Here is a 17,955-nt window from a genome sequence, read left to right as displayed (position 1 = left end):
TTTGTTATACTCCTAAAAGCAGTCAATACATTATATATTCAGAAAATAAGATTAGACCTCTGTGAGAGCTGCAGGCGTGTAAAAACTCGGACCAATCCCTGCCGTTCGGTGCGAATGGAAAGAACCAATCAGAAGCATTCGTGTCTAATCCTGCCCACGCCCACCTATGTCCTCCCTCCTCCCTGCATGCACACTCGTTACTTTTCACTGTTGCTGGAAAATATCCGGCACAAACATCACAGAAACACCATGTTAGCAGGACAAGAAGAGAGAAGAGACTTTGTCGTCTTGTAAGGTTAGTATTGCTAAGTATAACATTCTACCTTGAAACTACAATAATAATATAATTTAGTTACATGTGAGACATGAGGTAGTTTGGTTGATGTCCAAAATGTGCTGAAGTGGCTGAGTCGGCTCTCCACTGCTGAGTTCTCCTGTCAGATGCACATTCATGTTTTAAGGGGGAGGCGTGGCTTTGAATGGAGCAATGATGGTAGGGGGAGAAGGTGGTGCAGCTTAGAGGAGGTGCCACTTTCAAATCTTGCTAGCTCTCCAGCATTACCAACTATAGCTTTAATAAGTAAAAAAAAAAATATTCCAAAACAACCTGATTCTACGTGATATAGTAATCATCCCTTAAACCCAATAAATGTTTGTTCCACCTTTGCAGCTACAGCCGCTATGAAGCATTTATTATGACTGGCGAGGAATCTTTTCCATCACTGTAGGAGAGTTTTGATCCATTACTAAATCATCAATCTGAAAAACCCAAATGAGTTTAAGCTAAACAGATGGCTGGAAGTTCAACTTTAGATTCTTTTGCACGAGAGCAGAATTCATGGTTCCCTCTACTGCATTAAGTAGTCCAGCAGCAAAATTGCCCAGGACATAACACTACCAGCATCATGATTAACGGTAGGTATTGTGTTCTTGTTTTCAAAATCTGTTCTGGTCTTTGAACTCTCCTTGTTGTTAAGTATTGAACTCTGAACCTTTAATCCTGACCTGCCTGGTATTTGGCCAAGAGGGCAACACCCACGGTTAGCCTACTCTAAATGTAGTTCATGCACTGTCTTATTTTTTTCCAACTATTTCCCTAGAGGGATGACGCTTTACTGTTTCTAAACCAAGTCGGTGACTTTTCTTTCACAAATACAATTAGTTTTATTGCACTTAAATCACAGAAGATGCCCTTTAAAGGTCTATCAAGCATGGTGGACTCTTCCAGAAAAATGCTTCAGGACACAGATATGTTTTTGCTCCACCCCTCATGGCTGGTAAGAGTCATACCTTTCCAACAACCTATCAGACATTTTTTTCCGATGTTGTCAGGTGATGTAATTTCCATGCTTAACAGAGGTCATAACATTGGGACTACCTTTATAACCTTCGTGCTTTATAGATGATTCCCTTTACGAACTGCTCCGGTTGATCAGGTACCGCGTGAATATCATGACCAGAGGCTCATTTGGCTAAATTGTGCAAAAATGAAAGCTCTGCCTGGGACAATGGCCCACTAGCAACATGGATATGGATCAAATATGCTTGAACTGATTCACTTAAAATTTGCTGCAGCTATAGTAAAGAAGTTGATAAATTTGATCTGAGGTGTCTTCTAGGTTAACACAGGACTTCAAGAATCAAGAAGCTTTGTTGTCATCATGTGTCAAAATAATGACATTTTTGTGGAGGCAGACACTGGCTTAGAATTCACATAATTACACATAACACAGAGACATAACATACATTTTTTATTTTATTTTCGTATTTTTTTTAAACATGTCAGTGATATAATTTCTGATTGATGAGATGGTTTTTTTTTTCACTTTTGGCCTACTTCATGTTGCAAGACAGGTTCTTATTAGGTAAATTAATTGATCCTGCAAATTCTGTCAGTGACCAGGCCTGGATGTGGCTGGTGAAACTGAACTGAGTTATTTAGCAAAAGGAGTCCAGTTGAGTTGGACAGCATTTTCCTCCCTGATAAATTAAATCACCTCTTAACACTTGCTGTTATTTTGTCTCATCATCCTTGTATGACAATAAAATTAGCTTTAAGATTTGAAACAATTAAGTGCGCAACAAAAAAAAATAAAAAATTAAGGATGGTAAAACCTTTCTTACAGTACGGTATTTCAGTTTTTTTTTTTTTTTACTCAGACAAGCATTCTGTAGGAATCTCTGCAGGACAGATTTTATTCTGCGTAACATGCAGCTGCTGGGAAATTAGAGCCACATCTGACTGGGATGTCTTCATTTTCCAATCTGCCACAGAAAGCAGGGACACAAAATTTTGAGAAGAACAACATATATAACAGTTACAGGCACTGACCCAAGATCCTACTGTACAAATGTAACGCTTGTTTATGCAAATAAATCTTACAAGGACAGACACAGTTTTCATTGCTGAGCTATAGAGCGTGAGGTAGGCGTCTTATGGGACCAATGTTACTGTGCACATAAGGAAGCCCCAGTCTCGCACTTTTCACTATGCAAGTTATTACCACAGAGCCTAATCCAGTGCACTGCACAGAGCTACTTAGAGATAGAAGAAAGTGCAAGTCTGGAGGCGAGGAAAAGGAAAGACGTGAGGCTTTAATTCCAGCTGAGGATGGCAGGTGTGTTAAAACCTGATAAAACGCGACATTAACTGAGTGACAGACTTTGCTAGTGGCTTTTATCAGAGGAATATGTGTGTTTATGTGTGTGCTGGGTTGTGACAAAAATGTGAGTGTGTGTTTTCTGCCTTCCTCTCTTCTGGTTTTGTTTGGTGGAGCTGAGAAGACAGCAGAGGTGAACCAGGTGCAGCTTCCTCTGAAAACACTAAAACATGCCTCCAGTCTCCAACAGGGAGAGAAAAAGATGGCAAATGACACTGTTTGTCTCTCACTTTTCTGAGGACGAGAATGATTTCTATTCTGATCTAAAAAAAAAAATGGATTCAAACTGGAATGGTACAGGGAATAAGTATTGAACAAAATTACACATGTTAATAAATACTAAATAAAAAAGCCTATGTTGGTAATGATTATGTGACCATAATAGTAGACATTTCCTTTATGGAGAAACTAGTCATATGCATTACTCAGGTGGGATTTTGACCCATTCTTCCACACAAACTCTCTTCAGATCTTAAAGGTTCTGTAAGTCCTTTCTAAATACTCAAGATACTTGAGCATTTAGATACTCTAGATACTTCAATTCTTTCCAGATTCTTAGCTGGATCCAGTCTGATAATTTACTGGGTCATTTTTATCTGTTATACTTTCTGTCTCTGTAACCAACGAGGAATTTCCTTGACTGTGTGTTTGGGACTATTGTCTTGCTTGGAAATCCACTCTGGTTTCATCTTCAGTTTATCATCATGTCCTGGCCCATTTCTCCATTAATCCTTCAGTTATATGAAGTCTTACACCCCATGATGTTCCCACCTGCAAACCATCCTTCCTCCAATCACGGCGTAGTGATCATGGAGACTAGTATTTAACAAGCATGTGTAAATATCCTGCATCAAGCTTTAAACAAACTTATTCTGTAGTAGTGGAGTCTTGCCAAGTGAGCGTACAGTGAGACCATTCTAGCTGAGTATATTACTTTTAGTTTTCCTGGGAAAAACTGTAGCTTCAATATCCATGTCTTTCTGAAGATCTCTGTGGGTCTTCCTCGTCTTATTATTCTTTTGACTTCTCTGCTGAAAAGTTTACAAGGGGTGACTAGCAGGTATATAGTAAGAGGACGTTCTTTAAACTTCCAGGTTATGGCTTTACCAGTGCTGATTGAAACAATTAATAGTTTAGAGACACAGATTTAACCATTAACACTAGCCTGTTTTGTTGTTCTCATCACTTTTTGTTTTCTTTGTTTAAAGGGTTTGTATATATTTTGAACCACATGTCAGAAGAAATATTAGAAATATATTTCCTGCAAACAAAATTGATACATATATACCCAGTTTAGCTACCAGAGTTTGAAAAGTCAATTAAAGTAAAGATGGTGGAAAGCGAACAGTTGGTTGGTTTGCGAGGAAACACCTTGCAATCATACGCATAGATAGGGATTAAAAATTGCATTGTGTGTAAGATCTGCCTCTCAGTGGTGTCTGTGCCATTCATTAACACAGCAGATCTGTGCAACTATCTGAAAAGTAAACACTGAGTCATCTATGAGTGACTGATTAATAAATTGACAGCTGATTACCTCAGCCATGGGAGGGAAGAAGGACTGAACTACAAACAGAAAATAGAGGGGACTTGTAAAAACTCTGAGTCCCAGAATGCATAGCATCTTCTCCCATGAAAGGAGGAACCACAGCTGGAATCTGTGTGACGTCACAGAGGTATCGAGGCATAAGTAGAGCAGAGTTCTTCCTCTTTGGCAGTAACTCTCGACAGGCTGCGTAAGGGAGAACATGCGTGATTTCGCTGGCAGAGTAAAAAAGTCTTAGTACACGACCAACACTCCTAGGTTGCTAAATAGGTTCACAGCTGCTCTCTTCTTTGTTGTTAAGCTGGGTCGCTAGTTCCAGATGTGACATGATCACGCTTTCTGTCCCACAGCCACATCGTTAATCTATACATGTTTTAAACTACCATTTTTCACCTCCTGTGATGGGTAGTTGACACAAAATTAAGGATAAATAGCCCAACAGAGCCAGTTGTTGTTCTTAATAAGTTTTAAAGATAATTTGACCCTAATCCCAACCCCTCAAAACAAACCATGTTTAAGAAACTCTCAAAGTAATACTGAACTTTGATATCACCAGTAATGGAAATAATTCAAATAAATGGCATTACTTTTTTTGGCATTACTGATCCTTTCACCTTTTAAACCTTAACCCTAATGAAAGCGATGAGGGGAGGCTATCCAAGCAGTGTAAACTTGATTTCAAGCCCAGGTTATTTTAAATCAGGATCACTTGGAATTGACTCTGAAGATAGAAGTACTGATAAAGAAAAATTTCCTGACTCAATGTAGTCACGCCATCAAGTGCTCCAGCAGGGGTGGTTTAGCATTGGGAAGCTTCTTTTCAGTCCAAACAGGAAAAGGCTGTCTGATGAGAAGTATGAGTACCTTCTTGTTTTAAGACACAACTGGATTTATGACCGGAATAGATGTAGCTAAAGTTGGATTTGGCCAAAAAAAACTCCTTCATAGTTCAATTTATGTTCAGAAAATATAACTTCTACTGTGACAACAGCACTTGTGTGACTTGATATAGATTATCAATGCCTAAAGATGGCCATGGAGTTTAGATTTTTCATTACATATTTACATTTCTATACCTTAGTTTGTTATCCTATGCAATTACTTTTGGCTATTACAGTGAAACCTCTTCAGCTTTTGTGTGACAGAAAATACTTGTACAGCATTATTTAATTTGCATTACATTTGCTTAACATTCATAAATTATTTTCATCGTAGTCATTTGTAACATACTGTTGTGCAATAAATATCAAAAGTTCTAAGGCAACTATTGCTTTTATTGCTCTATTACAAAAGTAGAAAGATTTTCACGTTAAATTCAACGTAGACTTATGGCTAAGAGGCTCGTCACTTGACTTAGACTTGTGGTTGGAGGTGCTTGTCTCATATTGGCTGTAACTGTAATTAGATTTATCCCAAAAAGAAATTAGATGTGCTTTATTTCTTGTAATCAAGTTTGACAACAAGCCGGTATGTAAGCTACTGTCATGATTTAGGTTGTTTGGTTTGGACTTTTCCTAGTTTCAACCTGTCACCTCTCAGCCACCAGCCAATCAGCTCTGTCCACTCCTCAGTCACCTGTCAATTAGTCCAGATCAGCTCCACCTGCTGCCAGTAATTACTGCCAACTCTGCTCACCTGTACCCCTGTCTATATATACCTGCCTCAGCCAACTCATTCCTGCCAGAACATCTCGTCTTTTCTCGCCTCATGTGCAGTACTGCGTTTACTGTACCAGTTCCTGTGTCCTCAGCCAGCTGGACTCTTCTGCTTCCCCCCTCTCTGATGAAAGCTGCCTGTGTCTGCGTGCTGCACAAGTATGCCTGTTTCCCCGTGAGCTCCAGCTTGCTCTGCCCGTTCTTGTAGTTCCTCGCGCCATATCGACCTGCACCTTCTGCACCTGATCAGCTCCTGCCTCACGTCTGTCACTACCTGCATCTTCTGATCCGCTGCTCATCCCTGCCTGCCTGCACCATCAGCCATTACTCATCTGTCAAGTCTGGTTCTGCTTGCCTACCTCAGCTGCCAGAACTCATCCTCACAATAAACCTTTTAAAACGTAACTCTGTGTTTGGCTGGATATCGGGTTCACCAGCATTAATCAGTGCAGCTACAGAATGAACCTCATATTTTGCTGCGAAAGGATAGCTTGAATTATTATTCTTTTCATTAGTAGGCAGTTGTTAATGCTTTAGAACAATCTGTTCGTGTTAGCTACCACTTCATCATAGTGACAAATTAGATGCTTCACAAAATGAAGACTGTATTCAATGACTTATGGTCATTTCAGAACAAGATAAGCAAACCTTAACTCCATTTTCTCACTGCTATGCCATAAAAAACTGTTTCTACTCCACCTTTGACAGAAAAATCTCTAAATGTACTTCACAAAAAGACTCTAAATATTAAAACACGGAAGAAAGAAAAACAGCAAATTAATGTATTCACACAATTAGAAACAAATACAAAAATTCTATAAGATATCTTAAGAAAAAAACAGAATAATAGTAGTTTAACACTATATGAGCGTCTGCTGTTACTTTTACCAAAACCAATGCTCTCAGAAAAACAGCAATGTACAAAGCTATTTTATAATGGAACATGTTGCCTTCTGAAATAACATTGATTGGTGATCCGGATAGGTTTAAAAAGATGCTTGGAAAAAAATAATACATAAATAAAATGTAATTAATTGCATGAGTTGATTTATTGGAGGAAAGGTAGACTGATTTTTGAGATTCTTTGAAATACTTGCAGTGCTCAGCTCATAATTATGCTTTTTTGGCTTCTGTTTATGTGTTTGAGATTCTCTGTGTTTTTTTCTTTTTTGACTGTAATGCTAGTCTCTACTATGGTGGGGGCTAATAGGGATTCTTCAATTTAAAACTAAACACCAGAGAAAGTGGAGGCAGAGGTTAGCGATCAAGTTAAACTACACAAATAGATGGAAGTCATTATCCCTCTGTAATAAGGATAGCCATATGAACTTGTAGTGGTACAATCAGGTACATTTTAGCAGAGATTTGAGGACACGTTTCCTTCATTGGAGCATGCTGAGGGATTTGTGAGCGGATCCCTGGAGCCTCTCCACCGTTATTCTGGGCTGCTCTATTTCTTTATCCTCATTTCTTCTGAAGGAGGTGAGACTGTTGTAATGTAAAGAGCCATGTGAACATTATGCACGTCTAACTGCTGGATAATAGGCCTATTATATTATAAAAGTACCATGCAGTCAGGCTCCCAATGCTGGTAATATGTGGTGACTGTGGATTAACAGAGCAGAGAATGTTTAAATATGCATTAATATGTTTTGGTAAAGTCAGAAAGAAACAACTAAGATGGTTCTTTTCTAAAGCAGAAGCTGCAGCCAGGTGCACTGTTTTTTTAATACAACCATGTTGTTGGGAAGGAAACAACATGGATAGACTCCTCAACATTCCCGGTCTAGGTTTGCAATGAACCCAAAGACATGAACATGTTTAGTAATTGTTAATTTTTCGAAGATCATATCATCACTGTAACTTCAACATTATTGTATACTCCATGCTGCACTGTTATTGTGAAGCTCTAATGTTAACACACAACTCTTTAACTGGCAAACAGCAAAGGCAAACCTTTTTCAATGTGCCATAGGTAGCTGCCTGCGTAGTCCAATATGTAATCAGGTCACAAGATCTGTGTGTGACTTGCATCTTTTGCAACAGGCTCAACCCAATCCAGGGTGACCTGATAAAACTCAATACAGAAAAAGTGTAATTTATGATCAAATTATGTGGTTCTATGGTTTTGTAGTTGTTTTTTTTCATGGATAGTCTTTCCAGTAACTTTTATGGGAATTCATTTAATAAATAATGTTGGTTTGGCTTTTAGATCCTAATAATTTTTTTATGATATCAGCAACCCATTCAATACATTTCAATGAAATATATTCCAGTTAGGCTTAAATATAACATAATCATAATAGTAAAATTTTATTTACCCATAGTCCACTTATTCAAAAAAAAAAAGTCCTTGAGCAGACAGAAAGGAAAGCTTTGCAAAGAGGAACAAATGTGTTTTTCTTTAAATACTGCCGACCTTCAAGGAAGTGAGATGATCTGCTCCAGGCTGAAGAATGGGTAGAGTTTGGTGTTGGCTAAAATAAAATAAAAACTCAGCTTTTTATTTGATCTGTGAGCTGCTGAACTTAAAGTGATTACATTTTTGAACTTAATGCCCTTATTCTGCCATTTTGAAATAGCACCAGCATGGGAGTTTTTCCTGTATAGATCTATCTCTCCGCTGAAACTCCCTCTGATAACCCTCTGATCGCATGCTGATTTCATTTGGCTTCGTCTCGTTCCTCACTCGACTACATTCAGCTATTATACCCTCCCAACCTTTGCCATTACTGATTCAGAGGCACTGGCTGCTTTGTCCCATAGCTAATCAATGCTGATCATCATAGTGACATGATTAATGAGCTTATTATCAACGCAGAGCGGACCTCATCACTGCTGCGACGCCTCAGACAGGGAGAACCGGCGCAGATAGACATGCTAACAGAGCAGCAGTCTCACACAAAGGCACATGTGTCACACATAAGTAAAACACATGATTCTGTGCAATCTCTGTTAACTCTGTAAAAAAAATATGACATGCGTAAGTATTAGACGTGTGAGGAGTCTAACATGTTTCAGGACAACTTCCTGCCTTCACATGCAGAATGAAGCACAGGAGGCAGAAGATCAAATCCAAAGGGATTTCTTTACAAACAACAATGATAATTATGCACACTGAAGTGGCTTTCTCAGTCTGAGGCTCAAGGGCATCTGGAAGAGGAGTGGAGCAGTTAGATGGGGTAAGGAGCAAGTTGTTGCAGAGTACTATCATGAAGAGGGTTGTGGGTAGGATGCAGAGTTTGACTTGGAAGCAACTGGTAACTTTGACCTAGGAGGCAGATAGAGTATGAAGGGCTGAGCTGGGTAGAAACAAGCTGGTCACTAGACTAACTTCTCTCCAAGGTAAATGGAGATACTCAAAGAATAGTCACTAGGAATAAAACATGGAGGCTCAACTCTACCAACAAGGCTGATCATCAGGCAAAAGACTGGTTTTCCTACAGCACCTAAATAATCCCAGCAGTCTAACTAAGAGACTACGGACAGACCTGTAGTCTGCAGTAGGTCACCTTCTAATGAAGATCCTCTGTTCTGATAGAGGTCTCACACAAACAAACACTTACAAGCACATTCACACACCAGGACTATGACAGAGTCAGAGCGAAGAAGCCTGTACAACACTCTCCCTTCGACTTTCTCCTTAAACAAATCAAATGAATGATTTTGACATCTGCTGTGTTCCTACAGGTCAGCTGTCACAGTCAGCCACCAGTTTAAAAGCACAAGGTTTCCACACTGAAGTCAGCTGGGAGGTAAGCAACCTGCTTGTTGTGCTTCCTGGCTACTGATACACTTGTTACAAAGACTATCTTCACTTGGCCTCCAATACCATCATTTAATCAGATTGTAGTTTTTGTGTCTTTCTTATTTTTAGCTTATTCTAACACCCATGCATGATCTGGTATAATGGTCAGTTTTGCACTCAGAAGCTGGAATTCCTAGGATTCAGGTTAAAAATATATACTGCAATGCTTTCTGAATCCTGACCTAAAATGTCATTATCAGAATCAGCTTTATTGGCCAAAAGGGAATGCCCAAACAAGCAATTTGACTTCAAGTTCAAGCGCTCACAGCGTACAGGCATTGAGTAGCTATAAAAAAGGAATCAGATGTTTCCTGATGTCATGAAATCATTCACACACATTACAATATACTGTGCAGTCAAGCTGCCTTTATTTCTTTTCATGGTTATCATTGTTGTATAAAAGCAATCCATCTATCAGTTATACCAGTGTATCCATGTAAGGGGGTTTGGTGCCTCAGTCAGTTAATCAACTACAAAAATACTTGCAAAGGTTTCCTGAGCCTTTAAATTGTGGGGGACACAGTCATGGGAAGGACTGCTGACTTGACAGATGTGCAGAGGATTGTGATTGGAGGGGAAGTCACAAAAGGTCATTGCTGAAGAACCTGGTTGTTCACAGAGTTCTGCATCCAAGCTGTTTCAAAGAAGATTGAGTGGAAGGAAAAGGTGTGGAAAAGGGATAACCGCGGCCCTAAGCGGATTATTCAGCAAAGTTCATTCAATAGTTTCAAGGAGCTTCACAAGAAGTGGACTGAGGCTGGAGTCAGCGCATCAAGAGCCACTGTGCACAGATGAACCTTATGCTAAACTAGAGACAATGTCAGGAGTGTCCTACCTAGGCTAAGTCTGGAGGAAGAGCGGGGAGGCAATTAACTTTACTTGAAGTCCAAAGTGAAGTTCCTGCAGTCAGTGATTTGGGGTGTCATGTCATCTGCTGGTTCTGGTTCACTGGGTTGCCAGAAGTCTACAGTCAACACTGTCATATAACAGGAGTCTTAGAGCACTCCATGCTGCTATTAATGGAAAGATAATTTCAAATTTAAATCCTTCAGGGGTAGGAATAATATCGGGCTTACCTGTATCAATGAGTTATATTATATAGCTATAATAATATTTCTGGCAGGTACCTTGTTAGAACATGGAGCCACAGAAGTAGTTAAACTTTCTAAACAACACAAAAACCACCTGCTGTGCCAGTCACTCAGAAAGCTGGTGATTCACTGACATGTGGAGTTCAACACTGTGAGCTGGGTGAGCTTCTGGTGAATAATGTCTGGATTGATAGTGTTGGAAGCCGAGCTGATGACCACAAACAGGATTCTAGCATACATCCCTGGGGAGTTGAGGTGGTATAGTACGAAGTGAATTCCCAAGATGACTGCAGAATAAGAAGCTCTTGAGGTCATCAGCCAGTAAGGCGGTAGTTATGGCTTGGGGGAGAAAAACCTCCTGTAGGCAGTGATGACATCCTTATTGGATGTCCAAAATGTCTTGGTTTGTGTATACATATCCTTACACAAACTGATGTGGTTAAAGTTCCAAAAACATCCAAATCTTGTTAGGTTCTTATTTTCCATGATGACCTGGAAGCAAAAAACACAGAGACAGTGTATAATTAGAAAAGTTTATTGAGGGTAAGGGTGGAAGGGGTAATAGAGATGGATGTGGTTCTGGCCAGCTGGAAAGGATCTTGTCCCGGACTGTGGGAGTGAGAGAGGTAAGGTTGGTTTGATGGTGCGGCAGAGGCTGATTTACAGGAAGAGTGATGGATAAGGGACTGGAGAGAGTGAGTCTGCCTGCGGACTCTGGTGAGCAGAGGTGCGGTTCCAGATCTGGTGTTTCAAGCCACGGTGGAGGGTGGACAGGCCAGATGGTGATCGGAAGATGCCAGTGGGTACGGAGGAGCAATGGCCCACTGGAGTGCCAGGAAGGATCAAAGGATTCTGAACATTCAGAGGACTGGGTGATGATGACTGAGGAAAAACTTGACAGGACTAGACTGAAACAAGGTTAGAACTGGGGAAGAGAGGAACAAGAAATTAGTTGAGGAAACGCTGGGAACAAGGAACAGAACTGGAACAAGGTTCTGGTCAGGTACCTCTCAGGTGAGCTAATACTTTGATGCCTTCCGTCTGTCTCCAGCCACCTTGGCATAGACGGAATACACCTGTGACTGACGTCCACCTGTCCCACCCTGCAGAAGAAAGGTAAGAAGAAACAGCTACAACATACCTCTGCTGCACAGAAGCGCATACCATAGTTATCAGCACTGTAAGATGTTTTTCTGTTTCTGATGTGCAGACTTATGGTGGGACGTAAACACTGGCCAGAACAAACAAGGAGAACTCACTGGGGAAATAAAAAGATTTACTGTTTATTAAAAATGTGAGGGCGACATGTTTTCTAAAATGTATAGACATCAACACCAGCCTTTGTTCTTTTAAAGCAGACTAAATCTATTCTTGTCATGGTCAGATGTAATATCTGAACCCACATGCAATGTCATCAAGAGTTTGTAGATGGAAAATGCAAAGTGAGTTTATTCCAAAATAACACAGTTTTAAGCCGGACTGGAAAAGGAACAGGGTATGGGTGCAGCAGTGTCTGTAAAGAAGAACAATTAGTGAAGGCAAGACTCCAATAGAAGTATGAGTAAGATGACAGAATGTGAGATTTCAGCTTATCGTTTCTGAGTTGGAAGACAACACTTAGGAAAATGAGGTGATCCTAAGAGTTCCCTGAGACTTTGGAGGTGAGAACAGGGTGCTAGAAAGTGATCAGGACTTAAGCTACACAAACTAACACCCTAGGATCACAACCATATGTTCACCAAGAGAGCCTTCTGTGAAGCAGAGCATGGCAGAGGCTCGAACCGAATACCCTTAATTCGATTAAATTCAATTATATTTTATTTATATAGTGTTAAGCTTCTGGAATGGCCTTCCCACACATCTGTTCACATCTGTGTGTCTGATGAAAAGGTGTGGAAAGGTCTGGAGTAAAACCAGCCAATATAAGTTGGCTTTTCACTTCACTTCACATGTCATCTCGAGGCACTTTATAAAGTGAAATTCAATCAAATCTTACAAATTGGTCAAGGTTTTTCCTAAGGAAACCCATGAAGTCTTGACAGGCAGCATTCACTCATCCTGAAAGAGTGTAGAGCCACAGTTGACAGTCATATGCATTGTCGATGGCTTTGCAGCGATCCCCCAAACTGAGCATGCATGAAGTGACAGTGGAGAGGAAAACACCCCCCACAGGAGAGGAGCCTGATAGCTAAAGGATCTGCCTCCCATTCTACTTTTAGAGACTCTAGGAACCACCAGCAGACCTGCAGTCTGAGAGCGAAGTGCTCTGTTAGGAACATACGGGGTAATCAGAGCTCTGATATATGATGGAGTTTGATTATTAAGGGCTTTATACGTTAGAAGGAGAATTTTAAATTCTATTCTTGATTTAACAGGAAGCCAATGAAGGGAAGATAAAATTGGAGAAATATGATCCCTCTTGTTGATTTTCATCAGAACTCTTGCCGCAGCATTTTGGATCAGCTGAAGGCTTTGAACTGCATTTTGTGGACTTCCTGATAGTAAAGAATTACAATAGTCCAGCCTTGAAGTAACAAATGCATGGACCAGTTTTTCAGCATCACTCCTGGACAGAATGTTTCTAATTTTGGCGATATTCCGGAGGTGAAAAAAGGAAACTCTGGAAACCTGTTTAATATGGGATTTAAATGACATGTCTTGGTCAAAAATAACACCAATATTTTTTACTTTATTACCAGAGGCCAGGTTAATGCCACCCAGATTAAGGGATTGATTAAGAAGTTTATTTTTTGAGGACTCTGGTGGCTTGTCCAAAGATTACAACTTCTGTCTTTTCAGAATTTAAAAGCAGGAAATTTAAAGTCATCCAGCTTTTGATGTCATCAAGACATGACTGCAGTCGAAGTAACTGATTGGGTTCATCAGGATTTATGGATAAATATAGCTGAGTATCATCAGCATAACAGTGGAAATTAATCCCATGCTCTCTGATAATTTTGCCAATCGGAAGCATATATAGTAAAGAGAATTGGTCAAAGGACTGAACCCTGTGGTACTCCACAAGTGACCCTAGAGTTTGAAGATTTACTATTAACATTAACAAACTGGAATCTGACAGATAAGATTTAAACCAGCCTAATGCTTTTCCCTTAATCCCTACAGCTATTCAAGTCTTTGTAGGAGAATATTGTGATCAACTGTATCAAACGCAGCACTGAGATCTAACAGGACATTATGATGCTATGATGAGCTCATCCATTTTGTTTGCCAAGTACTGGCCATTCACCAGGTGGATATGGAGGAGTGGATCACTGCATCCCTATGGCAGAACTTGACAACCATGCCTATGTGTTTTTCCCATCTTTGTCTCTGGTAAAAACAACAGAGAGTTACCTTGCTTCCAATCATCATCTCAGAAAAGCTTTCTGGATCGATGAAGACGGGAGAAAAACTGCTCAGAAAGGACTGCCTTATGCTTAGGAGTTGCTCTCAGTCAAAAGTAACTGAAGAATAGCAGTACAGTTCAAATGCAGAAAAAGACACAAAGTATGAGCAAGTGTAGTGATATTTGTGGCTTTCAGATAAACACAAGCTGTTGGATCCTGCCACTTTATCAGTTATATTTATCAGTTTCTAACCTTTCTTCCTTCTAGCCACTGAATACATTTTTACAATGTAATCCCCTAATTTTGCTGAAGGTAAATGGAAGCGCAAACGACTGTAAACACTGAAAATTAATCTGATCTACATCTTTTGAACTCTACACTCAAAACCTCCTCCCCTGAGGTTTGAATGAAGCGGTCTGTAAAGAGTTGCTTTTTATAGGACAAAGAAACTGAACAAACAGGATGGCTGTAGCAGGCAATAGAAATAGTCAATAGTCTCTGATTTTAGTCAGAACAAAGGACCAACAAAAAGGCTAGGAAAGGACTTGGATAGGATTTGGTTGGTCTTAGGGCTCAGCCTGTGCTGACGTTTTTTTCTTTTTCAGAAATATCCCTTTAAAACATTTAAAATAAAATAACAAAAATACTTTCAGTCAATCTATAAGAATAGAAAACATTAACTTTAAAAGATGTTCTTGTTTTATTTCAAAGTTACAAGGTGGAGAATCCTCAGACACCTTGTTGTGGACCAGAATTGTGGGAAAGAAACAAACTTTAGAAACAATAGATAATTATATTGCACAGCTTAACTAGAGCACAGACAAGCCTAAAAACATGACAAATGACTGAAACACTTAAAGTGCTTTGAAGCAGGTTTTCAGGGTTCAGCCTTCCATCCACCAGATGGGGCCAGATAGTTAGTTATAAGAACATTTTAGTTGACCCAGTGTGTTAGTAGTTAAAAAATAATCAACAACAGGTACTGTAAGTGTAAATGCTTAACCAAACGCAATAAAAATTATTTAACCTTTTTCTTGTGAAGTCTGGATTCTAGATCTTTTAGTATCATAACCCAGAGATTTTAGGTTTCAGATTCAAATATATCAGCAAAATATCAGCAAAATAAGTGAAAAGTGTAACCTGTAAAAATAAACTATAGCCAAGAATAAACTAATTTTTCAATGAGCAAATCAAAGAAAAAGTAGAAAGACCTAAAGTTATTTATAGATCCCAACTATGATACAAAATATATTTTAATGGAAAATCTCCCCCTCCCCCTTGTTTAAAATCTTCCACACAAACTCTAATTCCAACAAAACTACTGAAATACACATGTTTGAACTAGGTGACAATATTATCTAACTACACCCAAATTCAAAGGGGTAACACCCTGAGCATTTCTAATGTAAGACTTGGCTTGAGATTTTCCCACACCCGTTATTATGTTTTCATTCAAGCCCTTTATTTCCTCCCAATGTATAATAAAAGCACATCAGAAGTTTACATGTTGCTACCTTGGTCTTTTGGACAGACAGCGATAGAAGGCATTGCTCAGCTAAGCTCTTAAAAATGACATGCACTACATTTCACTTTTTAAACCTCATGTGTAAGTCAGAACTCTTCAGTTCGGCACTATACACCAAATCAGACTTTTTAGAAATGTCCCCATTAGTGCAAAGCAATGTTTTTCCAACCTCATTATTACAGTGAACGAGAGTCTGAAACAGAGTAGACCAGGTCTAATGTGCTAAATACTCATGCTAGTGTAGGCAGATTCTAAGATGATTACATTTATATTGTCCCAAGTATTTGTCAAAATAACTATATTTAGATTTAATTCATACTAAAAGAATTTACACGATGCTTATTTACATAAAAATCCTAATCTTAAATATCCATGCATCCATTTTCTATACTTATTTTGTCTATACCAAGGGGCTGGTCCCTATCTCCATTGGGCTAGAGGCGGGGTACACCCTGGACAGATTAACTGTCCATCTCAGTAATCTTAAACACAAACCTTTTAATTTTCCCATGACGATACACAATTTTGCTTAGCAGTGCTACCTGCAGACTAGCCTCTCTCTTTTTAAGATGTCTTTTTAACCCCCCAGTCAAGTCAGCTTGACAGGTTAAAGTCAACCCCCAAACTTGTTGTAGTATCACAAATAATAGTTAACTGCTGTATGATCACAATATAAAACTTGGTGGTGGATGGTTCTGGGCAATTTTCATAAGGTGAGCTTAAAACACACATGACCCTCCACAGGTAAATAGCTTTACCCAAACCAGAGTCAGCATTACAATGACAAGAGTCTTCAGTGCTTTTCATTATGGATAACTGCCTAGAGGCAAATCTACCATAATGTTTGGTAATAGCAACTCAAAGATGAGCATTATGAAGACATGAGGCGCTGGCAGTTTTTCCATGTCCATTGGAACTGAAACATTAAATGACTTAGGAAAACAAAGGCATAGTACATTTTCAGACCTTCAGATTGTGAAACGGAAACATTATCTGCTGTCAGTCCAAGTAAGTTTCCACATTCTGTCAGTAGGATCAGGTGTAATGAAAAACAGGCTCTTAATAGGGTTTGGTTAAGCGTAAATATAGTCTTGTCGGAATAATGACAGAATATCTGAAACTGCTGTTGTACCGCGTGTGTGAGGTCTCCAGCTGCTCACAGGAAGTCTGGTTCTGTCACTCTAGCTGCTCAGCAAATTACAGTTACCTTTATCTTTATGTTCTCTTTATTCTTTTCTCACACACACACACACACACACACACACACACACACACACACACACACACACACACACACACACACACACACACACACACACACACACAGACATTCTTGCATTTCCAATAGGAGCTTACCTGACATCCTACACAGTTAGCTAAAGGGACAAGCCACGTTGCATTGGCTTCAATCTCCTGCCGTTTTCCTCTTATCCAAGTCTTTTTTTGCTGCGTGAACAGAAATGCTATTGGGTTCTCCAACAAACTCGTTGATAAAAACCAGGAGATAAAGCTTTATGCCAGAGAATGTTTAATTAGTTCTGGTCAGGATTTAATCTGATAATCCTGTCTCCGCTTAAGTGCAGCTGTGATTCACTGGATTCCATTTGCATTCACTCCCTTTGAAGTCTTTAGCGAATTGTGTAAATGCTTTAATCTAATTTTAGTAATAGCGAACCAGCAAATCCAGCTCCTCTTCCTCCTAATGAAGTTATCATACAATATGATTTTACCTTTTTACCTTTCTTTTTATTCTTTACTTTATAAGGTTATATATATATATATATATATATATATATATATATATATATATATATATATATACAAATAAAAACATAAACTCAAAAAGAAAAGAAAGGAAAAACAAATATATATAGAAAAAGGAAAAAAGACAACAAATAAATGGGAAAGCCTTCAGTAATTCTCTAACTTAAGTCTGAAAGCCTGCTAGAAACAAAATTAAAAGTGGGAAGTCTTTAAACCACGTCTGTTCTTACAAGTTTTACATACTCAATCCATCCATCACAATTTTTTCATCAAACGAGCCTCTCGCATTCTAATACCGAAGGTGATCCTCGGCATCTTGAAAATATCATACACAATTTCAAACCACTCCTCTATTGTGGGAGTTTGAGGCTTAAACCAGTTTCTTTTAATTTCTTTCTTGGCTGCTGCTCTAAGGATCTAAACCAGTATTGTTCCTCGTGTGTTACATTGTCCCACAAAAGTCCACCTAGAAATCCCTTTTTCCAAAAGGGGATTATTACAGGAAAAAAACAAAATTAATGACAATGACTTGCTTTCAGCTCAGCCCATGGTCTCCAAC

General features: G+C 39.2%; 1 long non-coding RNA gene across 2 annotated transcripts in view; it reads left to right on the top strand.

Moving 5' to 3' along the window:
• Window positions 1-17,955, top strand: part of LOC110366563 — a 41,772-nt gene that overhangs the window by 13,054 nt on the left and 10,763 nt on the right. For both annotated transcript variants that reach the window (XR_002426778.2, XR_004928333.1), the window contains exons 2-3: window positions 9,552-9,616; window positions 11,812-11,876. This is a non-coding gene — a long non-coding RNA (uncharacterized LOC110366563). The remainder of the gene's footprint in view (window positions 1-9,551; window positions 9,617-11,811; window positions 11,877-17,955) is intronic.

This window comes from Fundulus heteroclitus, chromosome 3 (genome assembly GCF_011125445.2).
Source record: "Fundulus heteroclitus isolate FHET01 chromosome 3, MU-UCD_Fhet_4.1, whole genome shotgun sequence".
Lineage (NCBI taxonomy): Eukaryota > Metazoa > Chordata > Actinopteri > Cyprinodontiformes > Fundulidae > Fundulus > Fundulus heteroclitus.
Note: the sequence above shows the minus strand (reverse complement) of the source record. Positions and strands in the feature narration are given on the sequence as shown.